This window comes from Notolepis coatsorum, assembly GCF_963971535.1.
Source record: "Notolepis coatsorum genome assembly, chromosome: 3".
Classification (NCBI taxonomy): domain Eukaryota; kingdom Metazoa; phylum Chordata; class Actinopteri; order Aulopiformes; family Paralepididae; genus Notolepis; species Notolepis coatsorum.
The window spans coordinates 129,302,917-129,321,942 of record NC_140167.1 but is presented as its reverse complement, the minus strand read 5'-3'; positions in this window follow the sequence as shown (position 1 = coordinate 129,321,942).

Below are 19,026 nucleotides of genomic sequence, written 5' to 3'. Positions count from 1 at the left end.
CTGCTGTACAGGCGCACCAACCGACCTGTAGGAGTCGCTGTCCACAACGTCCAATCCCCACCCACCGGCTTTCCCACCCCTAACACTGCCAATTGTGTTAGTATGAACGACCAGCCAAGCCGGTAGCAACGCCGAGAGCTGGGCTAAAACCAGGGGTGTAACTATGGGGGGGGGGGGACACCGGGGACATGTCCGCGGCATGTTTTCAGAATGCAGTTAGTGTCCCCTGCACGATAATAAACGGTGACGAGACGTGATAGGAAAACGGCTGCTTGGCCATCTCTGAGCCATTGTCATGCAAAGTCAAGTAGCCAGGTGAGCACCCGGCGCTAAGTACCACAGCTGTCTTTGCATATCAACAACAGCCCAGTATTCAGGTGTGCTCAAATAGGCTACATACTGTAACACCCCTCCCCAGTTTGGTGTGAAACTGTGATAAATAGCGCGATCTCTCTGTGTCTCTCTCTCTCTCTCTCTCTCTCTCTCTCTCTCTCTCTCTCTCTCTCTCTCTCTCTCTCTCTCTCTCTCTCTCTCTCTCTCTCTCTCTCTCCTTCACCCCCCCTAACTACACCCCCGCGACCATACAACTATACGTAGCACCCCTCCGCCACTGACCACGCCCCCCAATGTGTCCCCCCCACCACTGACAACATAGTTACGCCCTTGGCTAAAACCCAGCATCTCCTGCGTTAGTGGCGAGCGTCTTGCCCACTGCGCCACTTAGCCGCTCGTATTTCAAAATCTATTGATGATTTTCTTGCTATAAACCAGAACAATTCCACCTGCTATTCCTTATTATGGGAAACATTGAAGGCGTTTCTCAGAGGGCAAATCATATCTTAACACTATGGCGTCCGTCCACGTATATATACATGTTTCGAACAAGAGCGTTGTGGACCAGAGCCACGAGTATATACGTGACGAGTTGTTATTGTTTATTCCATATTTATAACGCTTCTTAGGCTCCACTGCAGTATCATTATGTGGATAAAAAAAAATGCAAGTACAGTTCTGTGGGCGGATCATAGTTCCTTGATTCCAAAAGAAGACCCTCAATCTTGGATCAGCTTGCCGAGCGTTTTTTTCAGCGTGGAATAATGGGATTTATGATTAGCCAATGTGCATATCGATCTACCAGAATCCGATGACTGGTGAGGAAATGCTGCCGGCGATCACATGGCCTGACTGTAGGATAATATTACCCCAAATTACAGCTGGATTGGACATTGTTTTATAACGTAACCTGATCGATCAATGAAAATGCTATATTGAACGCACACTGTATTGCTAATCAATAATAGTAATCGGCGTTCCCCGCCGCCCCCATTTCATCCATAGATGCTCTATAATAGCCCGGATGCTACGCAGTTTGTTTTATTTCATTCGTATATATACAGCAGAAATGGCGTTTGATATAACGGCGCCAACGTTTAGCCTCTTTTGCAGCCTCCTGCAGAAAAGCCTAGACTACAAGCGCGATATACCTTATATTCACGACGCTATAAAATGACAACCAACCGATGGATTTTTTTTTTCTTTAAGCCATTATGAAGGCACGGTTTATGCACTCAAGTGACAATGAGAATGGACAGATAGCAATACTATAAATTATATATAAAGCTCTTAGAAATACATCGGTTTGTTTACAATCCGCTGTCCTCTGAGGCCTAAATCGCCGCGCCCCGTCGGTCGCCATAGTGTTAAGCAGCTCACTCAAACAAAGTACACAAAGCTAGGCTCCAAGAGCTCACATCTAAGACACTTCAAATAGACCATAAGTATTCAAAAAGAGGATATGGAGAGCGCTTCAGCGTTCTTGGTTTTGTTTCGGTAGGTGCTCTTCGGATTAAATCCGGGGTAGGATTCGTTATAAAAAAGTTGAGATCCAAGGCAGCTCTACAAGTTTTAAAATGCCCTTTATTTTATGGCTCACATTATTTAGAGAATTTAAAACAAACCGACATGTTTCGGCCTACACAGGGCCTTCATCAGGGTGTTGATAACTGCGACCAAACAAAACTGTGACTAATTAAGAAAAAAGAAAAGACAGAACTCTGGGAGAGACTAATTACAACAATGGGGGACAGCTGGTGTTAAATGAATGGAGGCACAGCATATACTAAACTTGACATAGTTAGAAAAAGGTCAGTAAAGAATACAATCTACTTAATGTCAACGTGGAAGAAATTTACAATAATACTAAATATATATAAAATAAAAAATGAATACATTATATATGTATATAAACATACACACTCAAAATATTGTATCAACATAAGGAAATGATTCAAATCAAACATAGAATAGAAAAAAATAATAGATAAAATATCAAAAATAACAATGTAAGAGCAATGAGAATTTTCTATTCTATGTTTGATTTGACTCATTTCCTTATGTTGATACAATATTTTGAGTGTGTATGTTTATATACATATATAATGTATTCATTTTTTATTTTATATTTAGTATTATTGTATATTTCTTCCACATTGACATAGCCTACTATTAAGTAGATTGTATTCTTTACTGACCTTTTTCTAACTATGTCAAGTTAAGTATGCTGTGCCTCCATTCATTTAACAGCTGTCCCCCATTGTTGTAATTAGTCTCTCCCAGAGTTCTGTCTTTTCTTTTTTCTTTATTTGTCACAGTTTTGTTAGGTCGCAGTTATCAACACCCTGATGAAGGCCCTGTGTAGGCCGAAACATGTCGGTTTATTTTAAATGCTCTAAATAATGTGAGCCATAAAATAAAGGCATTTTAAAACTTGTAGAGCTGCCTTGGATCTAAACTTTTTTTTAAGACCATAATTATTCTTCAAACCCTTTCCCCGAACTTTTTAAACAGCGACTGGAATTACAAGCGGAATTTGACCTCATTTCAACTCGCGATGCGGAGCAGCTCTTAACACAGCAGCCGTCCGTCCACGTATAAATACGTGTTTTGAAAAAGCGCGATGTGGACCAGAGCCACGAGTATATACGTGACGAGTTGTTATTGTTTTATTCCATATTTATAACGGATCTTAGGTACCCGATCCACTACCAGCATCTTTTCACATATTTGATTTTCGAAACATGCAGTACCGGCCATACCCGCTTAGGGGCGCCATCGCTCCACTGCAGTATCAATGTGAATTTAAAAAATAATAAAAAAGTACAATTCTGTGGGCGGATCATAGTTCCTTGATCCCAGCCGAACATCCTCCATCTTGGATCAGTTTGGCGAGCGGTTTTTTCAGCGTGGAATAATGGGATTTATGATTAGCCAATGTGCATATCGATCTACCAGAATCCGATGACTGGTGAGGAAATGCTGCCGGCGATCACATGGCCTGACTGTAGGATAATATTACCCCAAATTACAGCTGGATTGGACATTGTTTTATAACGTAACGTGATTGGTCAATGAAAATGCTATATTGAACGCACACTGTATTGCGGATCAATAATAGTAATCGGCGTTCCCCGCCGCCCCCATTTCATCCATATATGCTCTGTAATAGTTAGGATGCTACGCAGTTTGTTTTATTTCATTCGTATATATACAGCAGAAATGGCGTTTGATATAACGGCGCCAACGTTTAGCCTATTATCTAGCTTCCTGCAGAAAAGCCTAGACGAAAAGTGTGTTATACCTTATATTCACGACGCTATAAAATGACTCAAGTGACAATGAGAATGGACAGAGAGCAATACTATAAATTATATATAAAGCTCTTTACATTTACATTTACATTTAGTCATTTAGCTGACGCTTTTATCCAAAGCGACTTACAAGTTCTGTACGACAAGCCATCAGGAAGAGCACAACTCTATCAGCTGAGTAACAATGTTCATCAAAGTGTTGAGTGCTACAGTGTAGGTTAGTTTATTAGGACAAGTGCATGACAGTATGGTTAGTTAGGGTTAGATTTTTTTTTTTTTTTTTTTTTTTTTTTTTTTAATTCAGATAATGGTTGAAGAAGTGAGTCTTTAGTCGACGGCGAAAGATTGGACGTGTTTCGGCTGTCCTAACTGGGGTGGGTAGTTCATTCCACCATTGTGGGGCAAGGACTGAGAATAGGCGACTTCTCTTTGATGACCCTCCCGGAGCTTGGATAGGAGTAGGTCTGAGGCGGCCAGAAGATGCAGAGCGTAGGGGTCTTGAGGGTGTGTAGTTAGAGACCATTGACCGGAGGTAGGCGGGAGCAGTTCCCTTTGCCGCACGGTATGCTAGGTCAAGGGCCTTGAAGCGGATTCGTGCAGCAATGGGGAGCCAGTGCAGGTCCCTAAGAAGTGGGGTGACATGGGCCGACTTCGGTAGGTTTGAGATCAGGCGGGCCGCTGCGTTCTGAATGAGTTGAAGAGGCTTAGTGGCAGTGGCCGGGAGGCCAGCGAGCAGTGCGTTGCAGTAGTCGAGGCGGGAGATGACTGTTGATTGGACGAGGAGTTGGGTGGCTTCTTTTGTCAGGAAGGGGCGTATCCTTCTGACGTTGCTCAGGAGGAATCGGCAGGTTCTGGTTGTCGCTGCGATGTGAGCAGAGAAGTTCAACTGGTCGTCGAGGACAACACCAAGGTTCTTGGCGGTCGGGGACGCGGTCACAGCTGCATTCTCGACTGTGATGGAAAGGTCGGTCAGGGGGGAGGATTTGGCCGGCAGGTGGAGCATTCTGTTTTGCTTAGGTTCAGTTTGAGGTGGTTGGTCGTCATCCAGGCGGAGATGTCTGACAGACAGGCCGAGATCCGCTCAGAGACGTGGATATCTGAGGGAGGGAAGGAGAGGAAGAGTTGAGTATCGTCGGCATAACAGTGGTAGGAGAAGCCATGAGACGTGATAATGTTACCCAGTGATTTAGTGTAGAGGGAGAAGAGAAGGGGTCCTAAAACCGAGCCCTGGGGGACACCCGTCCGCAGGGGGCGGGTGGCCGACAGGGTCCCTCTCCATGACACTTGGTAGGAGCGGTCATTGAGGTATGATGACAACCATGTCAGCGCAGAGCCAGCCACTCCCATTCCTGCGAGGGCCGCGAGGAGGATCTGGTGGTTGACTGTGTCGAAGGCTGCAGATAGATCTAGGAGAATCAGGACAGAGGAGAGGCCTTTCGCTTTTGCTAAGTGAAGTGCCTCTGTGACCGCAATGAGGGCTGTCTCTGTGGAGTGACCAGTCCTGAAGCCTGACTGATTAGGGTCTAGGAGGTCATTCTGTAAGAGATAAGCAGTAAGTTGGTTGGATACAGCACCCTCTTTGAAGGTACATCGGTTTGTTTACTTTATGCTGTCCTCTGAGGCCTAAATCCGCGGGCCGCGCCGGTCGTCATGGTGTTAATGAAATCACGTAGCACTTTCTATGAACATGGAGACAAATCAGGACGTTTACAAATTAAAGATCCCTCTGGAAACCTAACTTCTGACCCTGTACACATTAACGTTAGGTTATGACTATAACCAAGTTCTGTTAGTATAGCGAAGCTCGGCATCGCTCTCTGCACTATCTCGCATATGTGCACGCGCACTGAATAAAGACCACAATGTACCTTTAATCCCAATATTCGTCTGACCACACCCCTATCAGCTTACCCATATAAGCAGGGGTGGGGCCACCCACTCGCCTCCTTCCCAAGCTTTCGCCACAAGGCGAGGTCAAAGGCTGCAGCGGCGTCGGATGCCGAGCTTCGCTATACTAACAGAACTTGGTTATAGTCATAACCTAACGTTCTGTATCGTATCGCTCTCGCTCGGCATCGCTCTCTGCACAAGGGAGGCCGAGCGAGAGCCAACGGCCGACAAATACACCCCGCTGACAGCCCCCCACAAACCATCAGAACAGGGAGGGCCGAGCCCCCCCGACCCACCCTAATGGCGGGCACCCCCCCTATTAGGGGCTTCACGGGAGGGCGACGGACCCGACCGTGCGAAGAGGCACTCAAGCAACTCAACGCACAGGGTGAGCAGACCGTGGCTTGACCCCACGACTACACACACGCACAACCCGCATGCCACCCGGGAACGAACGGAGGAACAACCTCGTTACTGCCCCCAGAATCACGGGGTCAAGGGAAAACCCAACCCCGTGGCAAGGCCGTAGCAGCGGAGCACGAAGGAAGACCCAGACCCACCAAAAGGACTGGACTCCCTGGAATGGGGGCCTGGAGAAGTCCATGATGCCAGCATCAAGACCCCACCAGGTGGGCACGTAGTGCCCCGCCCCCCACATCGCCAGCGTATTCGGACAAAGGCCCCTCAGTTACTGCACCTGGTATTCCCAGGCGGTATCCCAACCAAGTACTAACCAGGCCAGAACCTGCTTAGCTTCCGAGATCGGACGAGATCGGGCGTGTTCAGGTCGGTATGGCGTAAGCCGAGCGGGCCCCGTCCCCCCAACAGTACACCGCCTGGCACACTGACCCTGCAGAACAGACAGTCAGCATGGCCGTAAGCACACAAAAAAAAAGGTTAACCAACGGAAGCAGGCAGCGCACCGGGGAAAAACCAGGCAACAGGCTGTTAACCCTAGCCTGGAGACTGCGGACGAGACAGGCGCCAGAGGGGACAGCTGAACACAGCTGCCCTGGCGGAAGGGGCGTATGCTGGCGTTGTTGCATGACCAAGCCTCCATTTAAAAACCCCCACCCAGAGGGGTCGAGGCAGAGAAGGCTGACACGATTGGCAGACGTCATGAACGTGCAGGGGCACCCTCAAACGGTGAACCCAGGAGTTGACACTGCACCAACACACCAGGGAATCAACCACCTCGGTGTTACCCAATGCGGTGGTTGTTCCTATAACCCCTCAAGAAAAAACTCCAAAACACACCTGCGGGTATACACCGGCTATACCGCAGTACAAGTGTTTCAGTTTCCAAAAAGGGTTAACCCAGGCCTACGGGTCGCAAACATCACTTCGGACCGGGCCTGGCGGTACGGGAAGCACAGGGTCACCAGAGGAGGTCAAAAAACCACCCCCACAGGCCCCTCTTCGCCATGCGTGAGAGAGGAGCGAAAAATAATGGAGAACCAGCCCCTAAGCACACCGTACTTGGTATTCCCAGGCGGTCTCCCAACCAAGTACTAACCAGGACCAACCTGCGTAGCGGCCGAGATCCGACGAGATCGAGCGCGTACAGAATGGCATGGCTGTAAGCCATGACGACAGTGCTGAGTAAAAACATACCCAACCAGGGTCTCCATAGCGCTTAACCCTGTGACACCCAGACCGACCTGGCATTTTTCCCCCTGAAAAAAGCCCAAGTCCCTCAGGGTACCAGAACAGCAGATCTGCATCCCCGGCGGACAACGGGTTCAACTGATCTGGACCAGCGTGACCAGCCAGTCCCGTGCCCTAACCACGCCGACATGCCTACTCCAGGAGAAGGGCAGATATGCGTGTTGATCTTAACATGAAAAGAAGGCGCCACCCAGACGTTCGGACGAACCGCGCCTGGTGGCCCACCCCAAGGGCGTGAGACCCCACCACATATGTTCAGATCCATCCCGTCATCATCCCCCAGACATGAACGAGAATCCGTCGACAACCCACCCAGGTCATGGGATGTGGTCGTCGGAAGAGGAAAAACCCCCATCTCAGTTGCTTTATAAAAACGCTGTTTCAACCACAAGCAACCAAGGCGTGCCAGTCAATTGCCTGTTTACAGCGAGCTAGCACTATACGTGCGTCGGGACACACCCCCATCAATGAACAGGCTATTCAGACCTGTCATTGAATCCCCAAGGCGCCCAGGGGAACGACAAGAGGGGTGTGACACTCCCTAACTCCAACACTTCTGGAATAGAAAGAAGGAAGCATCAACAGTATGTATCCCAGTCTACACAGCCGGGGTAAAAAAATTTCACATTTTTACATCCCACCACCCTCCCATAGGAAAGAGACGGGGATCCCCAGAGAGACTTCCCACGCGAGCTGTACAGATTGAAAAGAATATATTGCACCTTGAGCCATGTAAAAGATTGGTTTTAGGGCCTCCGGGGAAGAGGCACTGAACCCATACACACTCAATAAACGAATTGAATCGAATATACATACAATAGAAAAGGACCCTTCTAGAGGGTCCACTCACTTTGACAATCTGAGGAGGAAGGCTCTGTACTCTGATGGAGGCTTCCTCACATGGAAGAAGGAGTCCGAACTCACAGAAGGCCTGAATAGGCGCTTGGTGAGGAGGAGCCCTGACCACCCCCCCTGAAAACAGATCCATCACATGGACCTGAACAGCACACGGAAGTCCTACCAACAGAGACGCGCACGGTGACGTACTCTATGGCGGGGGAATTCCTGCGGTGCACTCGCCCAATATACCAGAACCGAACCGCCACGTGACGGGAACCTTGAAGGACAGGGGGTGTACCCCTGACCGACAGAACAATGGGGAGAGGAAAGGTTACCAGTTCACCCCTTTACGACCCCACACCCATGATACGATGTAACGACAAAAAGAGAATATGACACAGTCATAGTCAGCTCTATGAAGCGTTTCACAGCTCCACACAGCGCATGAGCTAACCTGCTATCTGATTTTTACTAAGGAAAAACACAGAATAGAGAGGGCTCTAAGAACCCCGGTCCAACATACACATGTGCTTCTGTGGCCAGTACAACCCAGTTGTAGGTCACATGACACACACAACCCATCATCACCTACAAAAAATGGCAAAAACACTCAACAGAGGAACGCCGTTTTTTTCACAATGAGAGAATACATCATTCTTGATTAGTATCGACCACAGGCCTTGCTAAGCACACATGACAGCAACCAAACCAATTTCCCTTTAGGAAATAAGTTTCTCCAGCAGATTTAGCACAACCTCAGCAATCAAGCTAAGAGTTACATCGTATCCCTACCACACAAAAGACACAATTAATGCACAACATGTCTGATAGGAGGATGAAAAAGTCCCCAGGGAACCGGGGGGGAAACACAATCCTCCTATTTTACCCTCAATACGGCCAGTTAAAACAGGAAAACCTGTTAATGTGTGAACACACTGTTCATTGTCATTACAGTCTGAGAAAGAACATTCTTTTACTCACTTGTCACCAAGCATAGCTTCATAGGTTAGTTACCTTAGTTGTGAGTACACGGTTAAACACCATGATGTTTCTCACACAACAACCAGATCATTACATCCCTGATTTGCACGGAGAAGCTACTGCCAGTGACAAAAAACAGCTCACACATAACCCGCAACGTATCCTAAATGCATTGCAACAACACACGTTTTGGGAAAAAACACCGTTATTCACAATACATTTAGCAAAGTAAAACCAGAAGACGTGTTATGAGGTCTGGTCAACCCCGTTCCTACCCGGAACGCAGATCAGCGAAGTGCAGTCACAGACACCGTAGGAACACAGCCGCTCCTGTGTTGTCCGAACTGGGTAGCGTCACCGCCCCAACCCGTACTACAGTCCCCCGTTGATGCAACCTTGCCGTCCAGGCTCAGGGCAGGGTCGACGAAACATCCCCTGTCAAGGATGACGTCGTAGTCAAGAGTGTAAAACATGTTAAAATCAAAGCACGTTCAACAGAATAGCATCAAGCTAACGGCCGCTCCAACCGTTCGGGCGCTACTGCTCCTGCTCGCGAGACGCCGAGCTAACGGCGCACGCGACCAGAAGCGAGCTCACGGCGGCGCGCGAGAAGCCAAAGCTACCCCGCGCCAGGCCATGGCCTATAGCAGCAAGCTAACGTTACCTAGCGATCACGACATGCTAGCACCGCAGCTAACAGCTGACTGGCTAACAGTAGACCCACTAACAGGCCATGCAGCGATCCCAGCAGGCTAACGCAGCAGTTAACAGCTGACTGGCTAACCGTAAGCTAAGCAGCTATCATCTGAACATGTAAACAATGACATAACACTCACCCAGACAGGCCGCCGTTCTGAACCTCTCCTCACTTTTTGAGAAAAAAGAGAAAACAAGATGTCAACACCGCTTCACAACGGTGATTTTACCAACACCCGACGGAATCAGCACAATACCAAACTGGCCCGTGTAGCTGACTTGAACACGGATCTGCCGCTATCGCACATCCATGCACATATCCCCTCGTGAAGGAATACTCTCATTTGGATATGAAAGATGGGGCCTTAACACGGTGACAGAGAGAATCCACTCGTCCAGAACACACAGGGATCACCAGTGTTAATGGTCGCGGCCCACTAGTTAAAACTATAATGGTCTTCAGACCAAGGCCTTCTGTCGCCTAGGTGGCTGAACAAAGGACCCTAGCCTGGGGCCGGTTTCCATAAACATTGTCAAGTAGCCCCCATAGCACTAACAGACAAGTGGAGCCTGCCAGCAAAACACTACTCACCCAACCTGGAACGCACCGCTTCTCACAACAGCGGCATGTCCGACAGTTCAGCTGTGGCCTGACAGGTTTCACCCCAACAAACACAGCAAGGAACTGCAGTTGAGAAGCATGCAGCGGCGTGCTCCCAATACAAAAACCGGTGGAGGATTTTTAGAATGATCAACATCTTCCAGACACTCCAGTACGAAGACAATATCGCCGTATTTTCTCGAAAATAGTGAGAGAGAAAATAAAGATATGATGTCAACGTATCCTTGTTTCCCAAAGCTGCTCCTAATCCTTTCTTCCAGCATGGTGTCAAGTGTGGGGATCTACCGAGGCACTTCTTCCTTGTGGTGAAAGCGAGAAGGAGGCGAGTGGGTGGCCCCACCCCTGCTTATATGGGTAAGCTGATAGGGGTGTGGTCAGACGAATATTGGGATTAAAGGTACATTGTGGTCTTTATTCAGTGCGCGTGCACATATGCGAGATAGTGCAGAGAGCGATGCTGAGCGAGAGCGATACGATACAGAACCCTTTCACTGCTGCACACTACCAAACGGTTAACCCGTTCACTGCGACAATAGTACACAGAAGGTTAACCCTTTCACTGCCACACGACAGCAGCAGGTTAACCCTTTCACTGCCACACTACAGAAGGTTAACCCTTTACGATCACACTACCGGGTTAACCTTCTGTAGTGTGGCAGCGAAAGAGTGAATAACGCTTTCAAATCATACTATTCCTCCCTTTATAAATCAGAATTTCCTTCAGATACCTCTAAAATGGCTGCTTTCATGAAAGGGCTCGAGGCCCCAAAGACAGACCCTGCCTTTGTGTTGGACCTGGATGCACCTCACTCTACTGATGAGATATTACGTTCAATTTGGACAATGCAGACCAACAAAGCTCCAGGCCCCGATGGGTATGGTGTTGAATTCTATAGGAAATTACACAACAAACTGACCCACTTTTATTGCCTATGTATGAGGAGTCACTTAAGGGTGGTTCTTTACCTCCCACTTTAACCCAAGCATCTATAATCCTGCTTCTGAAAAAGGACAAGGATCCATCCTCCTGTGGTTAATTTAGACCCCTGTCTCTCCTCGATTTACCTTTCTGTGAACGTCTAGAAAAAATCTCAATCTGATGAAAAATGGCGGAACTATTTACATTATAAAAAGGTAACTGTACTTACAGTAGATTTCATTCACAGTTTTTGCTGGCCTGTCAGGGGCGCCTGGTGGTACTAAATCCAGATTGAACTCTGCCATTGGAAAGAAGAGAGTTGGCCCGATCCATATACAGATCCAGTACTGAAAAATCAAACCTCTACTGCGCCTCTACCACTCCTCCACCACTCCTCCACCACTCCACTCCAAACTGATTTTGTGACTCCTATTGTTCTGGACCGGGCCAGATTTCACACCTCCACTGCCTCCCACAGGCTGGGGAGATATATATTTTTGTATCCACTTTTTCTCATTATTTTCTATTTTTCTCCCATCCAAATTTCGTATTTTCCAATTCTCCCCTCCCCTGTCTTAAACCAGTGGCGTAGCGGTGCGGGGGGGGCCCCGGAGCTTAGGGGGCCCCGCCCCCACTGTAGGCTATCCGCTTAGATTTCGTAACAAACAGGTCGCAGTGTGGCAGTGGGAGTATGGTTCTGTGGGGCTGCAGCTGGATGCATCTCGCGCAGATGGCGGGGCCCCCCCCCTCCCTGCTATGTTGTAATTATTTGCTCACCTGTGATAGGGCTAGCCGGCTGACTAATGTTCATTGGCAGGCTGGGCAGCATTCAAAACACAGCGGTAAGAAAAACAAGATGAGAGCGAAAGCCAAACAGGAGATGGCAAAGCTACGAAAAAGAACATCATTGTTTCAGCAGGCAGCAAAGCTATACTGGCTCTAACGTTACTGAAGATGCATCGGCAGTAAGCTCCCCACCTCAACCCCCCGGTCAGCTCCGAGTCCAGGCAGACAGACAGCCCAGCCATGCCCCCAGCCACGCTACAGCCGCCGAGACAGGTTAGAAGAATAGAACGTTTTATTCGCCATAACCAGTATGCTACTACAGGTTACATGTACGGTCACATTGTTTATGTCGCTCCGCAGAGCTGAGCGTGAAGGTGCTCCCATAGTCGAGCGGACTGTACACGGACTGGGCAGTGGTCGTTGTTATTATTATATCACTTATCTTAGCACCCCCGAGTGCTCCCACGGGCCGAATATTGCCCCGATCCTCGCGAGATTAAATCCACAGGTACCTCTCGGCGTGCCGAAGCTTTTCCTAAATCACTTCCATCATCGTAAACGAGGGGAAAAGGTCGGCTCGCGACCCTGAAAATTTCGCGTGATTTTAAAAACGCTGTATTAAGTGAGCCTATTATAGGATCCACGCGAGCTTTCTACCGTGGGTACATCTGGGCGTCCCGCAACTATTACTCATTCACATGTAGCCCCGCAAATGCTTAGAAAAGGAAAGCTGAAAGCGTGGAATAAAGTCGCCGAAACGGAAAAGTGTCCCACGGGCGCGCCGTGATTCCGATCCGCGTGAAAATATTCACGGCCATAGAGGAGACCGTGGGACACCTTTTTGCAACCGAATATGGCCTCATGGTCTGAGCTGCGGGGGGGCCCCGACGTGTTGCGCAACGCCACTGTCTTAAACGTTGCTCGACTATGCCTCCCACTGGTCGGTCGTAGGGAGGATAGAAGCCTTGCATCTACGCCTGTCGCATCTTTTCACCAGACAGCGCGGACTCTCAGTGGCGAGGTGTAACGCATGGGAGGCTCACACTACCCCTGCTAATTCCTGTCTCTGCTGTGCAGGTGTCGCCCAACCGACCTGTAGGAGTCGCTGTCCACAACGTCCAATCCCCACCCATCAACTTCCACCCGCTACCTCTGCCAATTGAGATAGTATGACGACTGGCCAAAGCCGGAGGCAATGCTGACACCCGGATTCGAGACCGGAGTCTCTTGCATTGGTGACGGGCGCAATCTCTGCTGCGCCACACAGCCGCCTGCAGGCTGGGGAGATTTTCAACTTACATTTTTATTCGTCCCAAACGCCCCAGCTCCATCCGATTCCTTAGCTTTTTTTAATATATTAAAATATATATATTAGTGTTTTTTTAACACTAATATATGCGCAGTACCCCAAGTCAGACTGCCCATATACAAATTATCTTGGTGGTCTGAGGGCAGTAGCCCCCGACCCCCTCCCTGGGGCAGCACTTCAAGTTCAAGTTTCAAGTTTCTTTAATAGTTGTCATACAGAAGTACAGAATACTTTTGTACAAAATGCTTCTTACTGTTGCGCTCCAGAGACTGTGCAAGACAAGATAAGTATGAAATAAAAACATAGTAAAATTAGAAGTAAAAAAAGAGGTCACAGTGTTCAGTTTAGACATATGTACAATGTTCGATGCAGAATAGACGTAGTTACCATACAATATACAATACTGTGCAGTGTACTAATATACAATACTATATAGTGCAAGGCAGAAATGGAGAAATGGGACGAGGTGCAATTTAGGTACAATTCACAGTAGGTGTACGAGTTGTAGTGCAAATCCTTTATCAATAAATATAAAGTGTAAGTGTGTTTGTGTGATCTAAAGTGTGGAGAGTGGGTGCTGCAGTGTGTTGTTTGTTTGAGTAAGTGTGTGCGTGTGGGTGTGTGTGCTGTGTGCATTTGATGGTTGTTGCATAGTGATTATTGTTCGTTTAGCGATTATTGTTCGTTTAGCAGCCTGATGGCCTGGGGATAGAAGCTTCTTCTGAGTCTTTCTGTGCTCGCCTTAAGACTCCGGTATCGCTTGCCTGACCGCAGCAGTTCAAAGAGGCAGTTGTTCGGGTGGCTCGAGTCCTTAATAATTCTCTTAGCCTTCCCCTTGCACCGCTTGATGTAAATGTTCTGGAGGGTGGGAAGCCCCCCTCCAATTGTGCGTTCGGCTGAACGTGTCACTCGTTGTAGTCTGCTACGGTCTTGTGCAGTGCTATTCCCAAACCAGGAGGTGATGTTGCCGGTCAGGATGCTCTCTATTGTACATGAGTAGAAGTTCCTAAGGATCTTCTGACTGACTTGGAACTTCCTTAGGCGCCTGAGGAAGTAGAGGCGTTGTCGTGCCTTCTTCACAACACTGTCAATGTGTGTGGTCCATGTCAAGTCCTCGGATATGTGGGCTCCGAGGTACTTGAAACTGTTCACTCTCTCAACCGGTGCCCCGTCGATGCTGAGGGGGCTGTAGTCCTTGACCCCCGACCTCCTGAAGTCCACAATCATCTCTTTTGTTTTGCTGACGTTCAGGGAGAGGCAGTTCTCCTGACACCACTGTGACAGGTTCTCTACCTCTTCCAGGTAGGCCCTTTCGTCGTTGGCAGAGATCAGGCCCACCACTACTGTGTCATCAGCAAATTTGATGATGGTGTTGTTGTTCCGCTGTGCTACGCAGTCATGTGTGTACAGGGAGTAGAGGAGGGGGCTCAGAACATAGCCCTGGGTTAAGTACCCTCCCTTTGTTCACTTTGGGAGCTAGCCACCATCCCCCGAAATATAACACCTGAGTGCTAGTTCTATAGTGGCAGAGGAGCAGCAGACCAGCAGCAGAAGTGGTTTGAATTTTCAGTGCTGCATCTGTATGTATGACTTGGCCATAATAAGCTAATTTATAGGCCTGATATATCCTATATTAATTTTTTCAAATGGCATGTGTCCGGATGGAAAAAATTTACACTTGATCCCAAGAAGGTGCTGAATTGTTACGAATGCGCTTTGGTGGCATGATGAATGGAACCCAGTTGCAGATGAAGCACGATCACGAGAGCTTGAATTGAGCAGGCAGGAGATGGCGTTGTGATGATAAACAAGGTTTACTCAAAGACAGCGAACAAAGGAACACGACTGACACACGTACACACAGGTAACATGAAACAATGACCCAGCAAGTGTATGCTGGGCCCACAACACCTAAATTCAAACACTAATTAGAGACAGAGGGTGATTGCTAACAGGACACAGGTGTGGTAGACAGAACTAACAGAAGACTGAACACACAGGGGAATAACTATAGTGAATGTACAAACTGAGACATACAAGACTAAAACACATTTACAAAACACAGACAGTAGGGACACAAGTCTAACACAGTGGAAATAATACAGACAACAAAGACAACAAATATACAAAACATAAGTGGAGGCAAATAATGTTCAACAGGTGAGTGAGCTGATGACAGATCTGCCACATCTGGATCAGTCCACCAGGTGGCAGTGTTGTAGTGTGCAGTGGTGTATTGTTATTGAAGGGGAGTCTGAAGGGGAGTTGTGAAGGTCCGAATCCTGGACCAGCCGAACCGGGAGGAGGGTTGCAGTCTGGTCCAGCAGGACCGGGAGAAGCGTTACACTGAATGAACTCAGTGGCAATTTCACGTCTGGTCAATGTTAGCATGGTGTTATTCACAGTCAAAGATGGAAAATATAAATAACAGACACACTATTTCTGACACTGGGAATATATTCCCTGATACCAGGAACATGCAAGTGGAGCAATCTTCCATTTACTTGGGTATGTACTTTTAGGCACATTTTCTGAAAATATAGGAGGTTAACTCATTCACGGCCACTAGCTTTCGCCATCTGCACTGTTTGGCTCCAGCGTTAATGACCATTTTAGCGATGTTTGCAGACCCATCGTGTGTTCTGTATTATAGTTATGGAGACAATAGTATGGCTCATTTTACAGGCATTGTTTTAACTCAAAACTGTGATCGTGTTTGTCAAGCATGTTTTACGTCCGGTAAAACACAAAACTGTGATCGTTACAAAAACATGTTTCAGGTTCGGTAAAATAGACATAGAATATACCTTACCTTAGCCAGAAGGTATTCCAAAAAGAATAATTCCAAGTGATCGCATCGCCATCGCGATTACCAGTGTATATGTCTATACCCGTTTATATGGGAAATATGCATCATGCAACAACATTTCTAGGCGATCGCTGTGTATCTCTGTTCAGGCAGGAGGAGGAGCCCTTGCCAAAAAAGAAAAAAAAGGAAAACATGTATCCACACCAAGCCATTCCAGTTCAACGGTAGGCGATACTGCCACCTGGTGATATTCGATCGTCATTGCAATTCCAACATAGGTAGATGAATCATAGACACCTAGATTGCTCCGGCTGACCGTATAGAACGGGATCAAAGGAAAAGATCAAAGGATCAAAACCTGAGTAAACCTGGTTTTTGGCACTCAACGCATGACGAGATAACCCGACTATACTCGGGTATGGCTGTTAAAGAGTTAAGAGGTTGAATAACTTTGAAGAATCAAAGTCTTTCAAAATGTAGTTCAATTAACCTATCTCAAGCCCCACCCTCTTTTCTTGATCCCCCAATTACAACTGTTTGTCAGAGCAACAGTTGTGATTGGAGGATTAATAGAAGAGGTCATGGCTTGAGATAGGTCAATTGCGACTACTCCTGGGTCCATTTCCATGTATCGTTTTGATTAATTGACTCTTATCATGTCACACTTAGCCCTTTTAGGCCTTGTAGGTACACAAGTTGTCTACAGGTTGGAGAGGATTATGACCTGTAAACGGCATGCTCGGACCAGACTACCAACCGTCTTCTGATGAGGGGTTCCACAGCTTGCGTTTTTCCCCGGAAGTCAGTGGCAATCACCTTCAAAGGCATGCTTTGCAGGTGGCATATACAGTGTTTATGGGGGAAAGGGCCAGTAAAATATATAATGGAATGTTGCAATTTCAGGCATTGGTCAGTCGGGCACTCTTGTTTTGTTTGTTGGTGTTTTTTGGGGTGTTTCTGCCCCAGACTTTACCTTGCTGGCTTACACTACAATGAAAATACAGACAGCAAGCAACAAGCAATGACCAAGGCATGATATCTGACAGAATTAGTTTCCCCAACGCAAAGAAAGGAAGGCACACTGTCCACAAACTGAAGATCACACCTATTCCTATTACTACATACAGACTACATACTTGTATGGCATTTATCAGTCTTTCTATTTCTCTTCTAAGAGCATTATGTTGTCACTCCATCAGGCTATGTAAGCACACTGATGAATCTCCTCTTTGAGGCCATCTCCAATCTAGCCAAATACAGCAGCATTATGGATGAGATACAAGTCCCAGACGTCTTGAGATCCCAGTAAACACAGCTAGACACGGAAGAGGCCATTGCCCAGCATGTCAGCAGATTCAAGCAGATGTAGGCGTAATCATTATACACTGTACCAAAAACAAATCAATAGTTTATTATCTCTCCTTTATCTTGTAATCTCTCATCAATATGATCATTATCACAATGGTTTGTCATACTCAATTTATATAGTACATAGTATTATTCAGTGTGTATATTACATAGTAGTGTTCAGTGTGTATAGTCCATAGTAGTACTCAGTGTGTATAATACTATGCATAGTAGTACTCAGTGTGTATAATACTGTACATAGTAGTGCTCAGTGTGTATAGTACATGTATGCCGAGTATATAGTATACTGTAGTACTCAGTGTGTCTGTGTGTGTATTGTATATAGTAGTACTGCTTTCATTGTTCTACTCTACTGTATGTGAATGAATGAATGAATAGTTTATGAATGAATGAATGAATGAATGAATGAATGAATGAATGAATGAATGAATGAATGAATGAATGAATGAATGAATGAATGAATGAATGAATGAATGAATGAATGGTTTTATTTTCTGTCTTTGTTTACAGATAAATCAAAAACACACATGTGTGGACTTTCAAAAGGAAAAGAAAAAAAGAAAAAATCACAAATGTACATATTCAAAGTAAGCTCACACACAAAATCCAAACTCAATGACCGAAAAAAGGAATAGGCTGAAGCACATGCTTATTTTTGCCTATCCTTTACAATTCTTAAAAACTAAATATACTTTAATATAAGAAAGACATTTTTAAAATATGCTGCAAGATATACTTTTTTTTCTTTTTCTTTAAGAGAAAAAAGAAAAGAGAAAATAAATGTTTGATGTTTTACTCAAAACTGTACTCCTGAATTATTTTATCCTTCAGGGCCTTTTTAAATCTCCCCTGAGAGGTACACAACTTCAACCCGTCACTAAGACTATTCCACAATTTAACTCCCAAAATTTAAACACATCTAGCTTTTACATGAGTTCTTACCTTTTTATATGTTTTAAGAATACACAACCCTCTTAAATTATACTTTCCTTCTCTTGGTTGAAAGAGACATTGAATACAAGCTGGTAGGTTCTTACTCTTAGCACGAAAAATGATCTCCAAGGTTTTTATGTAAACCATATCTACACATTTTAATGTGCAGGACTTTATGAATAATAGTTTTTGTCGATTCAAGATAACTAGCTTTATTTATTATTCTAATAGCTCTTTTCTGTAGTTTAATAATATGATCTATATTTGTTTTATAAACATTCCCCCAGACCTCAACACAATATGACATGTACAGTATGGCACCACAAGTGAAAAATACAATATGCAAACATTTCTGGTTTAACAGCTCCCTTGTTTTGTACAGAATGCCAACAGATTTGGCTAATTTACCTTTGATATATTGTATATGTGGCTTCCAACAGAGTTTGTGATCTATAATCACACCTAAGAATTTTGTTTCATATACTCTTTCAATTTTGGTTCCATTTAAATTCAGTTTAATTTCACAGTCGGTAGGAACACCACCAAATACCATACATT